General features: G+C 31.4%; 1 protein-coding gene across 1 annotated transcript in view; it reads left to right on the top strand.

Moving 5' to 3' along the window:
• Positions 1 to 5,716: 5,716 nt before the first annotated feature.
• Galk (N-acetylgalactosamine kinase) overlaps positions 5,717 to 17,577 on the top strand; it is a 36,928-nt gene continuing 25,067 nt past the window's right edge. Inside the window, exon 1 of the mRNA XM_071177838.2 lies at positions 5,717 to 5,766. The gene's annotated coding sequence lies outside the window, so the exon portion shown is untranslated. The remainder of the gene's footprint in view (positions 5,767 to 17,577) is intronic.

Raw genomic sequence — 17,577 nt, 5'->3', positions numbered from 1 at the left:
GAAAATTTTCGAACTGCATATTAAGTCTATTTACCCGAAATAGAGACTTGATACATTCATTTATTTTTTTATAAAATTACGATAAGTTTAAGTCATCTTTTCTCAAAAATTCCAGGAAATAGGGAACCAGTTTGAATTTTTCTTTATCTAATCATCCTTTTTAAGATGCATTAAATCCTAAATAAAATAAATCTGAAAATGTTTTTGAAAGTTGAAAAACTAATTTGATTACAACAAAGAAAACGGAAGCTCGGATGATAAGAAAAAGATTATCTTCAAGCAAAAATTTTAAGTTTTTAAAAGAACCAACACATAATTTAATACTCTAAGTTTAAAAATATATGGGGGGAAAACCTAGCAGAGCATTTATTACTAATAATTTACTGTTAATAAGTTATTACTTTCGTTCCCATCAGCGAAAATGTTGGGTATATTAATCACGATATTATCTTAAACTTTTTTTTAACTTAATTATCTTGTTAATTTTCATGCGCTGACTGAAATTTTCACGACATCGAAACATTTCCCATCACAATAAAAGCATGTTATATCATGATCAAACGCATATTTTAATTTTTTTTTATCTAGACAAGCTGACGTGATACTTAGCAAAACACAAATCCAACTAATAATTTAATTTCTTCAGGGAGATTCTACAGTACAGGAATCAGTGTATTAAGAATATTTGAATAAAATATTAAGACAAAGTAAATTAAAAATAAATTAAAAAAATATAGCTGAAAATTGAAAATTTTGAAGAAATTTACAAATTTTCACTATTAAAATTTTTAAAGCGAAAAAACTTGCACTATAATGAGACATGACTTTAGGGCTGTTCTAAGTTATAAGTTCCCAGCAGATCACCGAAGTCAAGCATCCTTGGTTGCTGTCAGTGTGCGGGTGGGTGACCACTTGGATCAGTCTGCGTAGGGACCGAGGGTGTGCGATATTGATTTTCGTTAAACTGTTCTACTGTAAAGTGCTCGACTTCGCGTGCAGGTCGACGGGCTACCGAAGCGGGGGTGCCATCCCCTCTGCAGAGAATCAGAATTGTGATGGCATGTCTTCGGATTATCCTCAGAGATGTTTCCCAGACCGTCGCCAATAGCCCACTGTGCAGCTCTAGTGCGACGTAAATGAACTACAACAACTAAGTTATAAGTAAATTTAAAAAAATATTAGGGTTTACAAACGGAGTTTTAAATTAAATTGATTCAAAGAGCGAAGGATTTCAGTAAAATTTTTTTTTAAATGTTAAGAATCAATGCAATATTTAATCAGATTTTTATTAGGCTTAAAGCTTATTATTTTTATAATCTCTTAAATTTTTCTGCACAATTTTACAATGTATTATTAGTATTTAAATAGCACAATTCAAAAAAATCTTCTGATTGGTGTAAATTTTACTTTACCTTGCATCAAAGAAATCCGAGAATTATAAAAATGGATCGGAAATATTAATTTTTAAACAATAAAATTAAAAGCATTTTTGAACAAATTATATATTTTATCATAATTAGGCGTCTAAAATTCGTTGTCGTCATATAGTGACATAATGTTTTTGAAGTAGGCCTATTTGGAGTGAATAAAAAACTATTGCCTCATGTTTAACCGCATCTGGTGAAAATAATCAATAACTGTTTTAAAAAAAATTCAAATCAGTTTCTTTCGGCTATTAAACTGATTTTTATGTTTTTAATTCCATATATCTCAATGCAAAGTCATTAGTTATTAATAAATATTTCAGTTTACTTAAATCCATACATTAATTTAGAATCTTCAATGCGCATATTTTTTCTGACTTTATTTTTCACAAGGATTCTAAAATTAATGCATATTACGTTTATGAAAATATATTTTTAATATATATTCTATCCATCTATATTTTTAAACAACTTCTCTTCAATAAATTGAAATTGCAACTGTATCGATTATTACAGTTTTTGTTAATTCCGTTTTTTTCAACGATTTATAAAATTAAAGTGAAGATTAAGGTAAACAATATATACCAAACTGTAAGGAACTAAATGATTTCATGAAGTGGGCCTATTTGGAGTGAATAAAAAGCTATTGCCTCATGTTTAACCGCATCTGGTGAAAGCAATCAATAAACGATTTTTTCTCACAGTTAATAGTTTTGATACCATCTTTTTTATGGTAATTTGACTCTTTCGGTTAAATAGGGTAAAAAAAAACAATTAAATAGTCTACTATTCAGCAATTTTAAAAATTTCTGAAAGTTTACATTAAATATCCATTTTTTATTCCATACACAAACAATGCTCAATAATTCTGATCTATACATGTTGTCCCACATGTCACGTACATTGCTTTCCTCCCACAGCTTATGACGTTGAAGTCGCATAACAATCATAACTATGAAGAGCAGAGCAACCCATCAATAAACATACCTTACACGAAATATTTACCGTCTTGAACTATACGTGTCGAAAATTTTAATGGATATTTATCATAAACATCATACCTTCTTTAAATTCAACAAATATATACTCTAAAAATGCATTTTTGCGAACACTGCAGGGTTTATTAATTTGAGAAATATTTTCACCTCATATCATTTTTAAATTCGTGATAGTAAAGTATATTTATTTTATTTTTGAATAACGTTTAACATATTTACATCGAAAGTTTTAAATAATTTGCTTATGCATACATATTTTCTATTAAAAGTGTTGAGAAACAAAATGATGCATTCAGCATATATTAATGTAAATTGAAATCATTTCATATTGGTGGAAATAATTTACTTATTAGAGTCTGCGCTCTTTAATAACATGTTTTCAGCTTATTAATTTAAAGTAAATAATTTTAATAAAGTATTAATTTAGGTACATTTAATTTTCCACCGTATTTCAACAGTATACACTGCAACAGTACATATTTTTAGTTTAAATTCATATTCTATGAAAAAAACAACTACAGTAAATTAATAAACAGGAATAAAATGTAGAGCTAATTAGGAAAAATTATTTACCTATTACAATCTACGCTCTTCAATTAAATGTATATAGAAAACAAATTTTATTTGCATAACACTGAATTTATAGTATTAATGAAATTTTCTTGTTTGAATTTACCATCATCGAGTTCAAATGTATACGATGCATAAAGCAATATTCAGTAATGAAATCGAAAGATAAAATTTATTTCAGCAGGAGTTAAAGGCATAGCATAATTTGGAAAATTATTTAATTATTGCATATTATTAAATCAGTTTAAAACAATATCTATGCATAATTAATAGTTGAGTAAACTTCTCCATAAAATATGCCTAAATTCGTACTTTATAACTGTGTAAAGTAGAAAATAAGAAAAACTCTTAAGCTTAATTTAAGTAACTAAATTACCTTTTTTTTTACTTCATGACAAACTTTATTTCTAATTGGTGTATTTAATAAAATATTTCCATGAATATAAGGAAGTATTAACTTTTCTTCGCAATAGAAAAAATACATTATTTTTCCATTACTGAATGAAGCTTTACTCTTTTATGTGAAATTATTAAACACTCACGTATGTATTAACATTATTAATATTATTATTATTATATGAAGGCCATATTCTTAACACTCAATTAAAAAGTACAATTTTATGATTTTTGCAAATTTATTAAATACCAGCAGCCTTTACCCTTTGGCCACCTTTTAAAATTATTTTCTACAACATATAAACTTTAATTGGTAGCCATGCTGATTGAACAGGACAACTGTATTTAAATATTCTAATTCTTCAACTCTGCCTCCAATCCTACCACCTTAATTAGTTTTAAACAATATATTAAATATTTTTTCGCCGTCTAGCTGTTGCTTACAGCTCTGCCCATGCGGAACTACTCTGAATTCAATTTCAACTATTTTTAAAGGATGACCGCGATATTGTCTAAGTTTTTAATGCATTGAATTTCAGTAATAATTTAAAATTTCACCCCAGCCATTAAATTACGCAAACCACCGTAAGTATATGTTCAAGACATTTCTGGGGAGTAGGCAGCAGAAGTATTAAGATTATTTCTATCTCTATCATGAGATAAGATAGAAAACTCATCCCAATTCTTCATTACATGCTGTACTATTTCCTTGCGCACCTCTCGAGCCATGACTTGAGTGTAGTATAATGTAAATGCTATTTCTCGAAAAACACAAGCTTTGTCACCAATAATTGGTTTATGACAGTATGTTGCATCACTGACTGTGATACTATCACATCACCGTCTATCTTTAAAATTTTTGCAACTATTTTAGAAGGGATCACAAATAAATCTAAACAACTACTTCACCACTAGGTTGTTACTTATGTAAAAATACAAAAAGAATCTGAGTAAATACTTAACACTACTAAATTATTACTTAATACAACTTAAAAAATGAATAATTATAATGTTACCTATAGATGCAATAAAATATCTGAGTTTATGGTGCCACATAAGAGAAAAAAACCGTCAATGGTTATTTTTAAAACTCCACCGGTCAATATTTATAATAACCAAATAAGCCGGTTTTAGCTTATATTTTAAGCGAATTTATCACATTAACCGGTTATTATTAATAACTACAAATGAAGTTGGATCGATGTCATTCTTTCGTGTTTTTGGTGGGGATATTTACGTATCATGATCTGTCATGCCAACTACAATCGCCAAGGCTCCTAATTAATTTTTAACTAGAAAAGTTTTTTTAAAAAAAGGAGGAAGGGAACATGTTGATGTTTTTTTTTTTTTTTTTTTAAGTTTCACGCTGACCGTTGCCCGGAAGTGGCTAAGACTTAGCGATTATTCTGCCACAATACGAAAATCTCATTTTTTTTACATCTCTAAACTAAGCTCAGCGGTTTGACAGCCCATAGAGGGCCAAGTCCTACTGTGCCCATCTTAATTTTCTTGACTTTGGGCTCTGGGGTGCAGGAGCAGATGTTCCGGTCAGGTGGTCAGCCGAAGCATGCTTGGTACTCATTTATCGACCCACTGAAGAGATGAAAGGCCGAGTCAACCTTGCCCGGCCCGAGGATCGAACCCAGGATCTGTGGCACGAGAGCGCGAAGCGCTACCACTCAGCCACCGGGAGTCTTTTTTTACATCTCACTTTGACCAAAAAAAGTGGTTATTATTAATTTTGACCGGTTAGTATTAATAATAGCAGGATTTATCACTTTAACCGTAATATATACACGTAGAGTAGTCTTAATTTTTACATTTGTTGCAAACCGGTTGTTTTGACATTTCAGCACTTTAAAATATTGAACATATAGTCCATCACATTTCAAATTTCGTATTACAGTTCGTATTCATCCATTTTCTCTACAAAAAATACATCCATTTTTTACATGAATCATAAAATTTTCAATTAAAGTAATTTTAAGTTATTTTTATCAAGTAAAATATGAAGTTTTGAAAGTAGGACACTATGATTTAAATTCATATTATTTTTACAATTTTTTTTTATTATTACTAATATAGTTAAGTAAAAAAAATTGTGCAATGTAAAAATTGCGATAGAAAAGAAACATTAAGATGTTTTCTGTACTTTTACTGCTGCTATTGATAAAGAATCGAATTCTTCTGATTATTTGGAAAACTTTCTCTTATTAACTTCATATTAGCCCAGCTGTGCTATTACGCAACTTTCTATTATGTACTTTAAGCACATCAATTCTGATGTCACCAAATGCTGCTTAATCGAATCTACATGTTTATATCAGGTTTGAAAGATATCTAAAGGAATTGTCTGGTGTTGACACCATTCATGATAAGTAAGTTTCTAGTACTACTTACTTAAAATCTTAAATAAGCTGTAACATTATTGCAACTAGAATTGAAATATATTAATATATTTATTTCAATTCTAGTTGCAATAATCAATTCTAATTGAGAAATAAATTTTGTAATGTATTAGAAGAAACATATTTTTTTATAAAAATTCGAAAACTTCAAATCTCAAATAAGTGCGCATTTAAACTGTTTAATTTCTAAGTAAAAGACATTAATCTGAAAAAAAATTAAATTTCTCTGATATTTAAATGCGTGTAAATTTCCGTTTGAATTAAATTAACATATTTAATTCGGTTCTTGTTGCAATAGTCAATTTTAGTTGCAAAATAAATTATACAATGTATTAAAAGAGGGGCCGGGATAGCCTGGTCGGTAGGGCGCTGGGCCCATATCCAAGAGGTCGTGGGTTCGATCCTCGCCGGCCGAAGACTCCCCGTGTAGTAAATGTTGACTGATGCACGTTAAATCTGTCGAGTCTCAAAGTCCTCCATGTTCCCACAACAAATCAATACCTCTGGGGGTACTGATCCAGGAGTTTCCTTGTCTTCTGGATTGGTTCAAAATTACAAGGCTACGGAGTTGAACGTAAGTAGTCGTAAACCCATGAAATTGGGTCGGCTGTTCAACGACGGTTATAAAAAAAAATAAAAAAAAAAATAAAAAAAAAATAAAAAAATTTATTAAAAGAAACCTATATTTTTAATTAATAGCTCAAAAATTTCAAAAATTCAAATCTCATGCGGGTGTGCTCTTAAAATGTTTAATTTTAAATAAAAGTGCTTAAACTGAGAAATTGGTAGTTTGATGATGATACTTTAGAGCATATCAGAAAAACCCTTTTTTTTTTCGATTTAAATTTGCATTTTAGTTTTGTATTTTTCACTAAATGTGTGTAAATAAGAACGATAATTTTGAAAACCAGAATTCCCGGTAAACGGTTACCACATGAATGAAAAATTTACCAAATGACTAGCTTAACTGTCATACATTTTGATTTTTATAGTTAGAATTATGGTTTCCTTTTCCAGAAATGTTTTTACCATACTGTAAGGTAATTTTTCCGGAATTTTTTTTTCCTCCTTGTAGATAAATTTTCGTTGATTATTTTAAATACTCACGAGGCTCCGCTTATCTACCTAAATTTCTAAATTTTCTCTAATCAAATCTAATTTATAAATAAACTGCTGTTTGTAGAAAATGCAACACCATGAAAGAATCATCAGAATCAAATGAAATTTAATGCAGAAACGACTTGTACTGATACAAATAAATGATGAAATTTTCAAAACAAAAGAAACAAATTAAGCGTCCGAAATCAGTATTTGGTGCAGCCACCACGCGCTGCAATAAGTGCTGCTATACGACGTGGCATGGAGTCAAACAGATGTTGAATATCTGCTTGAGGAAGAGAATTCCATATCGCTTGTATGCGCAACCAAAGTTCGTCTTTGGAAACTGCAGGACGCGGATCACGAGTGAGACGCCGACCAACCATATCCCACACGTGCTCAATAGGCGACATATCCGGCGAATAAGCAGGCCAAGGAAGAAGTTGCATGCGTTGTGCTGAACAGAAGTCTCTAACAGTCCGCGCAACATGTGGGCGTGCATTATCCTGCTGAAAGATAGCTCCAGGGATGCCTTGAAGGAAAGGAACGACTTCGGGCTGTAGCACTTCACGGACGTATCTGTTGCTATTGAGATTACCCTCAATTCGTATCAAATTGGATCGTCCATGATACGAAATCGCACCCCAGACCATAACTCCGGGTGTTCGACCACTATGTCGTTCAATAATACACTCAGGAAGGCAGCGTTGACCGGCATAACGTCTAACACGAACACGGCCATCATGGGTCCACAAATTGAAGCGTGATTCATCTGAAAAGACAACTTGGTGCCAATCAGCTCGCCAGTCTCTGTGCTCAAGAGCCCACTGCCGACGCAGCCGTCGATGATCCGCCGTGAGGGGAATCCTGTATAATGGCACCCTTGCACGCAATCCACGGCGCAGCAGACGACGACGAATTGACGAAGCCGACAATTGTACACCTGTAGCAGTAGACCAATGTGCTGCCAGCTGCCTGGAGGAAGCTGTGCGATCATTCACCGCCATGCGGAGCAGGTGTCGATCATCGCGCTCTGACGTCACCTTCTGTCGTCCAGTGCCTGTTTTTCGAGTTGTTCGGTGCTCGTCTGTCCACTGCTTCCAAACTCGCATCACTGTGGAACTGTTCCGCTGCATACGAGCTGCTATTGCGCGATAGGAAAATCCTCCTTCTCGAAGGCCGATTATCCTCCCTCGTTCAAACTCCGTAAGTTACTTGAATTTCTTATTCTTCCGTCGTGGAGGCATACTCAGGTCTCACTAAACGTTTGCCACTAACAAATAATCATAGACTATTTTCAACGTCCCGCTACAGCACTTTATTTATACGCTTTCAGCATCAATTCAGAGGGCGCTGCGCGCGCCACGCACGCGCGATGGCTCTGAAACTTTATTAATTTGCATAATATCCTATAATTGACATTTGCTGCGAATTTCATTTGATTCTGATGATTCCTTCATGGTGTTGCATTTTCTACAAACAGCAGTTTATCATCTTTCTAAATTTTCCTCATCCGTCATAGCGTTTTTGTTTTTAAAGTCAACATTTTTCACAAAAACATTTTGTCATCAAAATATACAGTTGTAGTTTTGTACTAGAACTTTTTTAATATATTAATCCTACAGAAATGAACGATTACCATGATTTGAAAAACAATCATCTATATTTTGAAAAACATTAACCTAATGAAAATAGATTGTATGACTGAATAAGAAGAAATAAAGAAGAATAATAGGCTATTTTAAAATGTCAAATTTCAACTCCTTAGTTGCAGTTCTGAGGGCAGCAGATCTGCTCTCATGGTATTTTTTGGCTATAAGTTCTGCAGATAAATAATTACTACAGCTCTCGAAATAATTATCGAATGTAAATGTCATAATTCCGTGCTACCCCTATACATTTTTCTACTCCTCATTTTAATTTCAAGATCATAAGTCTATTATATTTTTGCACAGTTAAACAAAAGAAGGAAACAGTTTAAGAAGAAAAAAGCACGAAAACAGCTCCTATAATTACAACATTTGCAACATTCCAAGTTATTTAAAAAAACTCATGTTATTAAGTTCGTAAACAAATGTGGGTTTTCAGCTCGTTGAACTTCTACTCTATGATTGAATTTCTGCAGTCTGTTGATCGAGCCGCATGGTATTTTTATCAGTTTAACAGTTAATAGTTCGCAAACTAATTACCGAATGTTATTTATTTTTAAAATTCATTGTACTTTCTTTCTTTCTAGAATATCGTAATTTTAAGTTTACATATCTAATAGTTTTAAAAAAAACGCAAAGTTAAACTTTCAAAACAGCACTAGCTGTTCCAATTTTTTTTATGAAGAGAATGGTGAAATGTTCCGAATAATGTGCAAATAAACAGTATCTATGTTATCATATGAAGCGACAAATTCTACTTAAAGCAATTGCAGAAAAGCGAAACCTCGATTTAAAACTCGTGCAATAGAATGTCATCTTAAAATTTATATACTGAAGCTTCATCAGAGCTACAGATTAAAAATAATAAAAACAAAAGTTTTGAAAACTAATATTTTTCAAATGAAATGAAAAGATTTTTTTGCATACAAAACGAAAAGTGTATCACTCTCCAAAGATGGTATGGGTTATTTTTTGGTGGTAACTCATTTTAGTATTTTTGGTTTGGTGGTTTTGGTTTAAGTTTCTTGGAAAATTGACATGCACCTGTGTCAAAAAATGCTCAAACTGGAAACAACTTGGGAAATACTGGAAAATCTTTTAAAAGTTACAGCAAATTTCAGTTGCAATATTTTGGGAAAATTCTAACTTGTTTTGGCTTCAAAAACTTAGGTGTTGAAGCCAAATAAAAATTAAAACCCAATTCTAGAAAGAGTTACCATTATTATTTTGAAATGTACAATGGTTTTAGCTTCACATGTACTCTAATAAATGGTGACAAAATTATCACGTAAAACTCAAGTCGCTAAAATAAAGCGAAGAAAACAATAGGTACATTATTATATCTGTTCTGTTTTAAACCACCTTTCAAAGCAAGGGCTTTAAAAAAGAATAACTAGAATCATAATGATTGTTTTCCTTAGTAAGCAAAAGATATAATAAACTAATTTCTCGTAATATTTATTGAATAAAACCAGTTTACACTGAAATAATGATTACTTTGCTTTCAGTTAAAATAGACTTGTTAAACTTCTCATATTTTTTTCTGCCTACTGATTTTCAAAGAAAAGAAAGATTCAAGAACAAAATGCCTTAAAAAATTCCTTCCTTTTTAAAACTTCTTTTTAATATAAGTAGAAAATAAAATATTAAAGCTTTTGTTCTTTTCAAGTGCCTATAGAAATACCATTTTACTTTTTAGACTTTCTTAACTTTAAAAGTTCTATTCATTTCAAAGGAAATTGACTTTTCTTAGTCTCAGGAGAATTGCGATTGTATTTGCCTAGATTTCCTTGTTCTGAAATAGATTCTGTTCAAAACAGATTATAACTAAAAATGCTTTACGTCCCCCCCCCCCTTTTACTCGCTCGAATGTTTATTCCACTATAAAATACTTACGCTTCCTTTTTAATTCTAATATGCTAGAACTTAATATTTCTAGGAAATTGGTTGTCATCTTCAGCCTCGGCGAGTTTGAAACACGCAATTTCATTTTTATTTTATTAATCTACAGCTTTGAGCAAAAGTTTTAGTAAAGAAAAAAAATTAAAAAGAAAAAAAGATGATTTAACCCTTAAAATTGTCTATGTCGTGTGACCGATGTAAAAGATGTTAAGTATCAGAAATAGGTAAAATTTTTGCAGATTTAGAACTTTGTTATAAACATTATTAAAAAGAAACTAAATTCGGTTTCTCCAATAAAGTTGTAATAGGTTTTAATTTAGACTAATCGTTTATGGGAAAATGAGTATTCTTGTTACTACAAGTTGATGATATTCAGGCATGAAGTGTGTTCACGATGATGAAGATACTCTTTCTGCGTATATATATGCAGTTTTCTTTAAAATGGGATCAATGATTGCGTTCTAAATATCTATATAAAGTAAGAACGAACATCTTAAATATGAAAAATCTTTATTTTTTTCCAATATAAAGTTATTAATAACTATACCAAAACTAAATAAAACCAATTGGATAAAAATTTAGGCCTACTTATTCCATCTTCTATTCTTATGTTTAGATAAACAAAGAAATCACCTCGAGTGAAAATGTGTATTTAATCAACTAAAATTAAACACATTAAGAGCATTGTTCACTTAAGTATCGATTTAAGCTATTATTATGCAATTAAATAAATAACGATTTTTAATTAAGATAATGACAAGAAATTATTTATCGTTTTTTTTTCCTTCACAACAAAGAGACTCTTCAAATATTAAATTTTACATTTGAAAGTAAAAATTAAAAACTTCTTTTGTTTCATTGTTGAAACATAAGAACAATCGGCATGGTTTGATCTCTCAAACAAGAGGCAAATGCTATGAAAGGGTATAGAACAAGAAACGATTCAGTTGCCATAAATGGGGGGAAGAAATTAATTGGGGAAAGAAAAAATAGCAGTCGAGGTGATGGTGCTGGCTGAACATGACGGATCAGAAAAGAATACATTTCCGATCGCAATGCTGGAGTGGAGTAGAATTGGGATCATTTACTAAAAAATTGTTGTTGTTATCTATGAAACAAGAATTAAGAGTACCAAGATGAGTTATGTGTCAGTTAAAGAAACTATTTTAACGTTTCCGAAGTTAAAGTGATACTCAAGGCTCCAACAACGCGTTGATTGAACTCTTGATAACGGACGTGATAGTCGTGTTTCTTAAAATTATATTTTTCGATTTAATCCGAATTTCCCAATGTAAGCAAGGTTGGATTAGTAAAGTATAGTCTCAAATACATAAATCAGTTTTCATTAACTTCCAAGTTTAAGTTGAGATAGTCAACTGTGCTCAATTACAAAAAAATATGCTTTTACCTGTTTCAGACTAGTTTTGGCACTAGTGTTCTGTAAATTCATCTTTTTTAACACATCGGATGCTTTTCCTTTTTCTTGCTTGAACAGAATTTTTACTTTTTCGATGGCAAAAAAGTAAAATGTGCAGAAAATGCAGTTTTTCACTTTTCATATTTAAAAGGGCACCAACTAAAAACTGCTACGCAGAATCAATCGAACTTTTCACAAGCAAGCCTCGCTATGTTAGCTGTCAAAATATATAATTGTAATGTGAATTAAATACAAAGTTATCCGAAAAAAAAGCAATTAAGTTAGTCTGTTGGAAAAGATGAAATTACTTGCCGAACAACCCAATAAATAACCAAATTATCGTCTACTTTATGTAAAATAGTTAATTATAGACCCATTAAACTGTAAAAATAGATACTAAATAATTCTCATTACCAACAAATTTTCACTTCTATTAAGAAATGTAACATATAAAAATATGCTAAAAAAAAGACAATAATATGAATTTTCATGACAACTATAAAACACAGTAACATTGATATAATAATATCAATGTTACAGTGTTTCACAGTTGCAGATCTCACTCTAAAAACAGAACTGTTTTAAATATTTCCAGGAAAGCAGTTTGTGCAACTCTAATTCTTATTCCGTTATTAGGTTTGCATTATGTTGTTACACTTTTTTTTATCAGTGAGAAGATTTCTAGGGATAGCAATTTATGAAACTGTCTCAGATATAGTCACATCATTCTAGGTTATTAATTATGTAAATCAAACTTTTTAATTCATGGAAGTGCCTAATGGAGGATGATAAAAATAATTTATAAAAAAGATTATGCGAGCTAAAATGCGTGCTCAAAAAATTTATAAGTAAGCAGTACTGCTTACGTATTAGTTTTACAATTCGCGTGAATTGTTCATACATCGAGATTATTAGAGATTTATATTTGAATCAATTGCCAAGCGTTGATTATATCTGATTACTTTGTCAAAATTATTTCTCAGTTGTCAAAATTATTCATCGTTTTAAACATAAAAAACTTATTGCATAATCTTTATGTAAATATTATATATAATCTTACCATTACTCCGTTCTTTTTATCCAAAAAATGATTTGCTTTTGATATCAAGTCTCACTAGGGCTAAATTGATGGACCCTTCCAACCAAATTAGCGTTGAATATGAACTTAAAGTGTTCCCTCTTCCAAAGAAAAAATAGTATTACATTATTAACGTCGCTCTAAAGCTACGCTAATATGGGCTATTTTAGTTGTAATCATTTTCTCTATCTTAGCAATTGATGCTAAAGGCAACACCAACCGATAATGAGTTATTGGCGATAGTATGTGACGCTTCAATAGCTAAATCAGCGTTGAAAATGAACTCAAAGTGTTCCCTCTTCCAAAGAAAACAAAAGAAACATACTTTATTTAAGCCACCCTAGAGTTGCACAATAAGTTTTTGGTGACGGTCTACTTGCCTGCACGATGAGCTTAATGGTGACGGTATTGGCAACAACCAGCAAGCAACGTCGAACACTTTGCAGTAAAACAGTTTAATGAGATTTAATACCGCACACCCTCAATCTCTTCACAGACTTTTCAAAGAGATCACCTACTCGCTCACTGACCGCTTCCAGTAATGTTTAACATCAGTGTTCTACCAGGAACCACGTCTTTTCTATCAAGTCAATGTTAGACAGAAGGGTTGTTATTGCATTGTGTTGAATGCGTGAGATTCAAATAATTTCTCCTTAGACCTGACTCTCCTAATAAAAGATGAACTCTGGAGAAAAATTGCTTTCCCCCTACTCAAAGGTCGAAAATTATTATTATTATTGTTTTTTTTAATAGTGCCTTTAAAACTTAATTAAATATCAAAAGCAATGTTACAAAAAGAATAAAGATGAAAAGTTTTAAAAGCATTTTTGTAGACTGAAAAGGTTGAAAAATTAATTGACTGCGATTCTTAAATAAAAAAAATCAGTTGACAAGCCCGTAATGTACACATTACATGTTAAAAACTGAATCTAGAAGTTTCTTGACTCACACTGGAGGAGCATAAGCGTATCTTTGGGGGGTTAGGGGTCATATGAGGAACCTTCTCCCTCAATAATTTTTCAAAACTTAAGAGCTATTTTGAAATGTACTTCTTATTTTAAAAAAAAAAAAACAAAAAAAAATTTTTTTTTTCATTTAATAAAAAATTAATAACTTTAGATTGTTCATCAATAAATAGTTTAAATAGATTGATAGTTTAAATAGCGTTTCAATAAACGAAATAATTTTATGTTAAGCGCTGTTATGTAAGTGGTATTTTAGTGGTATTTGAAGAATTATATCGATTAATGCTTAATGATTTCAGTATTAGTTTATAATAGTGGTTACTAGTTATTTAGTTTAATTTATGCTTGATATAATTTAATAAATTACAATTATTTTCGATTAACATACATAGTGTAAAAATTTTTAAAAACAATTACATTTTGTGTCGAAAGTTTTTAGTATCATCTTAACTTATTTCTGTCCTGTAGCGTTGAACAACTTCCAGCTTGTTTGGAACTATAAATTTATATTTTGATTTGTTCCAAGTATAAATTTCTAGGCATAATTTGATGGAATACTGATGTTCTTTTAGTTTTTAACCAATGAGTCGTTCCATTTATACTAAATATATCCCTTTTTTCATTACCGGCGAATTTTTGGTGTGTTTCAGTTAAATGTATTCTAAACTGTATTATTTGATTTTGAAAAACTAGCACTAGACTTGGAGGAAAATATTACTCTAAATGCTTGAAAATATTAAAATAAATTCCCCATTATTAAACATAGTGAAAATGTTATTCTTTTAGACTTTAAGGGAATCTTATATTAAAGAATTACACTGTTTAAAATTATAAAAAAGTGCAATGCGCAAAAAAGGACCACACTGAATTACTTTTGATATCAAAAGTTATTCATAGGATATCTAATCAATAGATCTGCACATTCTAGGACTCAATGTTTAAGACTTGAGGGGATGACTTCAAATATGCTTATTAATAAAAGTAGACGATATTTTAAGTTACGAAATCAAACACAACATAATTTAGTCAAGAGATCAATGCAAAGTTATGACCTCTTAATGTTAATTTAACTTTTTGCGTATTTCGAAAAATCTGGAAAACGCTTCAAACGAATTAAAAAGTAATTTGCGAACAATTATAAAATTTGTTTATCCGAAGATGAGTCTGTGCAAAAAATGACCTCTAGTAAATATTTATTATTTTTTATCACGTTATTTAATAACAGTCAAAACAATTTTGAAGTGTCAGGTTAACAAAATTTCATGTAATTTTAAGAATGCAATTTAAGATTGCAAATTACAAAATTTGAGTGAAATCGGTTGATTTGTTTCTCAGAAATTTAATTCTAAATAAATTAATATTTTTTAAATTTGATATCTCGGAAATTATTTGACTGATTTCGCAGAAATTTTGTATTTCGCCATGTACACTGGTGTAAAATATTAAGAAAATTTGCAGACTTGGTCGATTATAACTTCTGGGACCAATTTTAGTGAAATTCGACATGTACATACATTGATACAATACAAAACAAATAACCATGCGTGTGATTGTAATACACACGCATGATAGTGCGTAACACTCGTTGGAGTCGGGAGCCATGAAACAGCGGTTGCAGAATAAACAAAAAAAATAATTATAAAATGGTTTAATATCTGTATGGCCCCTCATACAGACATACAGGTCTTGCAGCGTGATTTCATGCTTAAAATAAGGCAGTTTATCATTTCCTGTTTCAACCGGTACCACTCGTTCAGCAACTCCGTTTTCATTCCCTGGATGATTCTCGGAGGGACGTAGCCAGTTGAAACTGCCCTACCCAGAGTGTCCCAGATATGCTCTATATTGTTGAGGTCTGGAGATCTGGCCGACCTATCCATTCGGCAAATATCATCACTCTCTAGAAATTCGTCGACCAGAAGAGCTCTATGTGGCGTTGCGTTATTGTCCATTAAAATGAACTCAGGGCCAACTGCACCCCTGAAAAAGCGAACATAGGGCTCCAAAACCTTCTCCCTATACCTCACACCAGTCACAACGCCTCTTTCAGAAACATGAAGAGGTGTGCGGCCATCCAACATGATGCCTGCCCAGACCATTAAACCTGCTCCGGCATAATGATAGGCTTCGCTGACATTGGAGGGTCGGTAGCTGGTCCCTGGTTCTCCCCATATGAACGTACTGCGAAAATCGGTGATAACCGGGACTCATCCGTGAAGAGAACGGTAGCCCGTTGATCAATACTCTAATCTCTATGCTCTCTGCACCATAATGAACGGACTCTTCTGTTTGTAGAGGTGAGCGGGATGCAAACAGCAAGTCTTCTTGCAAACAACCCTCTTTCATGAAGTCGCTTGGAAACAGTCATCCTTGATACACGGGTTCCTGTGACTGCATGCAAGTCACGACCCTTATGAAAATTTAAGGTATATTTAAGGTTGATTTGAGGTATTTTTGAGGTATTAAGGTTGTTTTGAGGTATATTTGAGGTATATTTAAGGTTGCAGAGAAAACAGCAATAAAAATTATACCTCGTAAAGGTTGTAATTAAGGTGTACGAGGTTGATTTATATATACTTCAGCTTGTTTTGAGGTTGTTTAAAATTCACTTCAAATCAACCAGACTGATAAGGAGATTTTTAAGGTATACCAGGTTTATTTTCTTACACTTGTAACAAAAGAGGTATTTTTGAGGTATAAAATTTTTTACCTTATTTCAACTAACGATAAAAAGGTATTTATTGAGGTATATGAAGTCATTTTATTTATACCTAAGCTTATTTTGAGGTTGTTTTCAATTCACTTCAAATCATCCAGACTGATAAGATGATTTTTAAGGTATACGAGGTTGTTTCTCTTACACTTGTAACAAAAGAAGTATTTATGAGGTATAAAAAAATCAACCTTATTTCAACTAACGAGAGTGAGGTAATTACGAGGTATAAAAAATATACCTTTTTTTCTACTAACGATATTGAGGTATTTATGAGGTATAAAAAAATATACCTTATTTCAACTAAAGAGAGTGAGGTATTTATTGAGGTGTTGAAGTCATTTTATTTATACCTAAGCTTGTTTTAAGGTTGCTTAAAGTACACTTCATATTAACTAACTCACTTCCCAGAGTTCCATGCGAGCCGGCAAATGGCGTGTGTGTTGACAATCGAAAGTCTATTCGAAATTCGGTAAGTGTGCTTGACATTTATTAATTTAGTTTTATCACTTTTAATCAAATATGCTTCAATTTTGAAACTTAAATTTTATTATTTTTGTTTTAACGACGCGTCCTGATCTTAAATAATTTAAGTTGGAGGATATTCTTAGAGGCTATCGTTGTAGGCTTAGCAATAAGAGAGAATAACCGAAATATTTCTCGTCACTGTTTTGGGTAACATTACTGGTGAATCGTTACAGCAGGTTATGCACAGTATATTTTATTGTTTGCAGTTCAGTCAAATAGAACTATTCTTTTCATTTTGCTTAAATGTATATGTTTTAACGTAGCAGTATGCACGCTGATTAATTGAGAAAAATGTTCACAATTTCTCTTATAAATAAATCATTGAAAATTGAAAGATTTTTAAAATAGCAATTTTGCTTTGAAATTCTACTATAGCTGTATGCTTATCGTTTGGATATTTGTTGCAAAGTTTATATTATTGTTTATATATA

The sequence above is a fragment of the Parasteatoda tepidariorum genome, chromosome 2 (assembly GCF_982258835.1).
Source record: "Parasteatoda tepidariorum strain Cologne lab strain chromosome 2, Ptep-v5.0, whole genome shotgun sequence".
NCBI classification, from domain to species: domain Eukaryota; kingdom Metazoa; phylum Arthropoda; class Arachnida; order Araneae; family Theridiidae; genus Parasteatoda; species Parasteatoda tepidariorum.
This window is presented reverse-complemented; position numbering and strand designations above follow the sequence as displayed.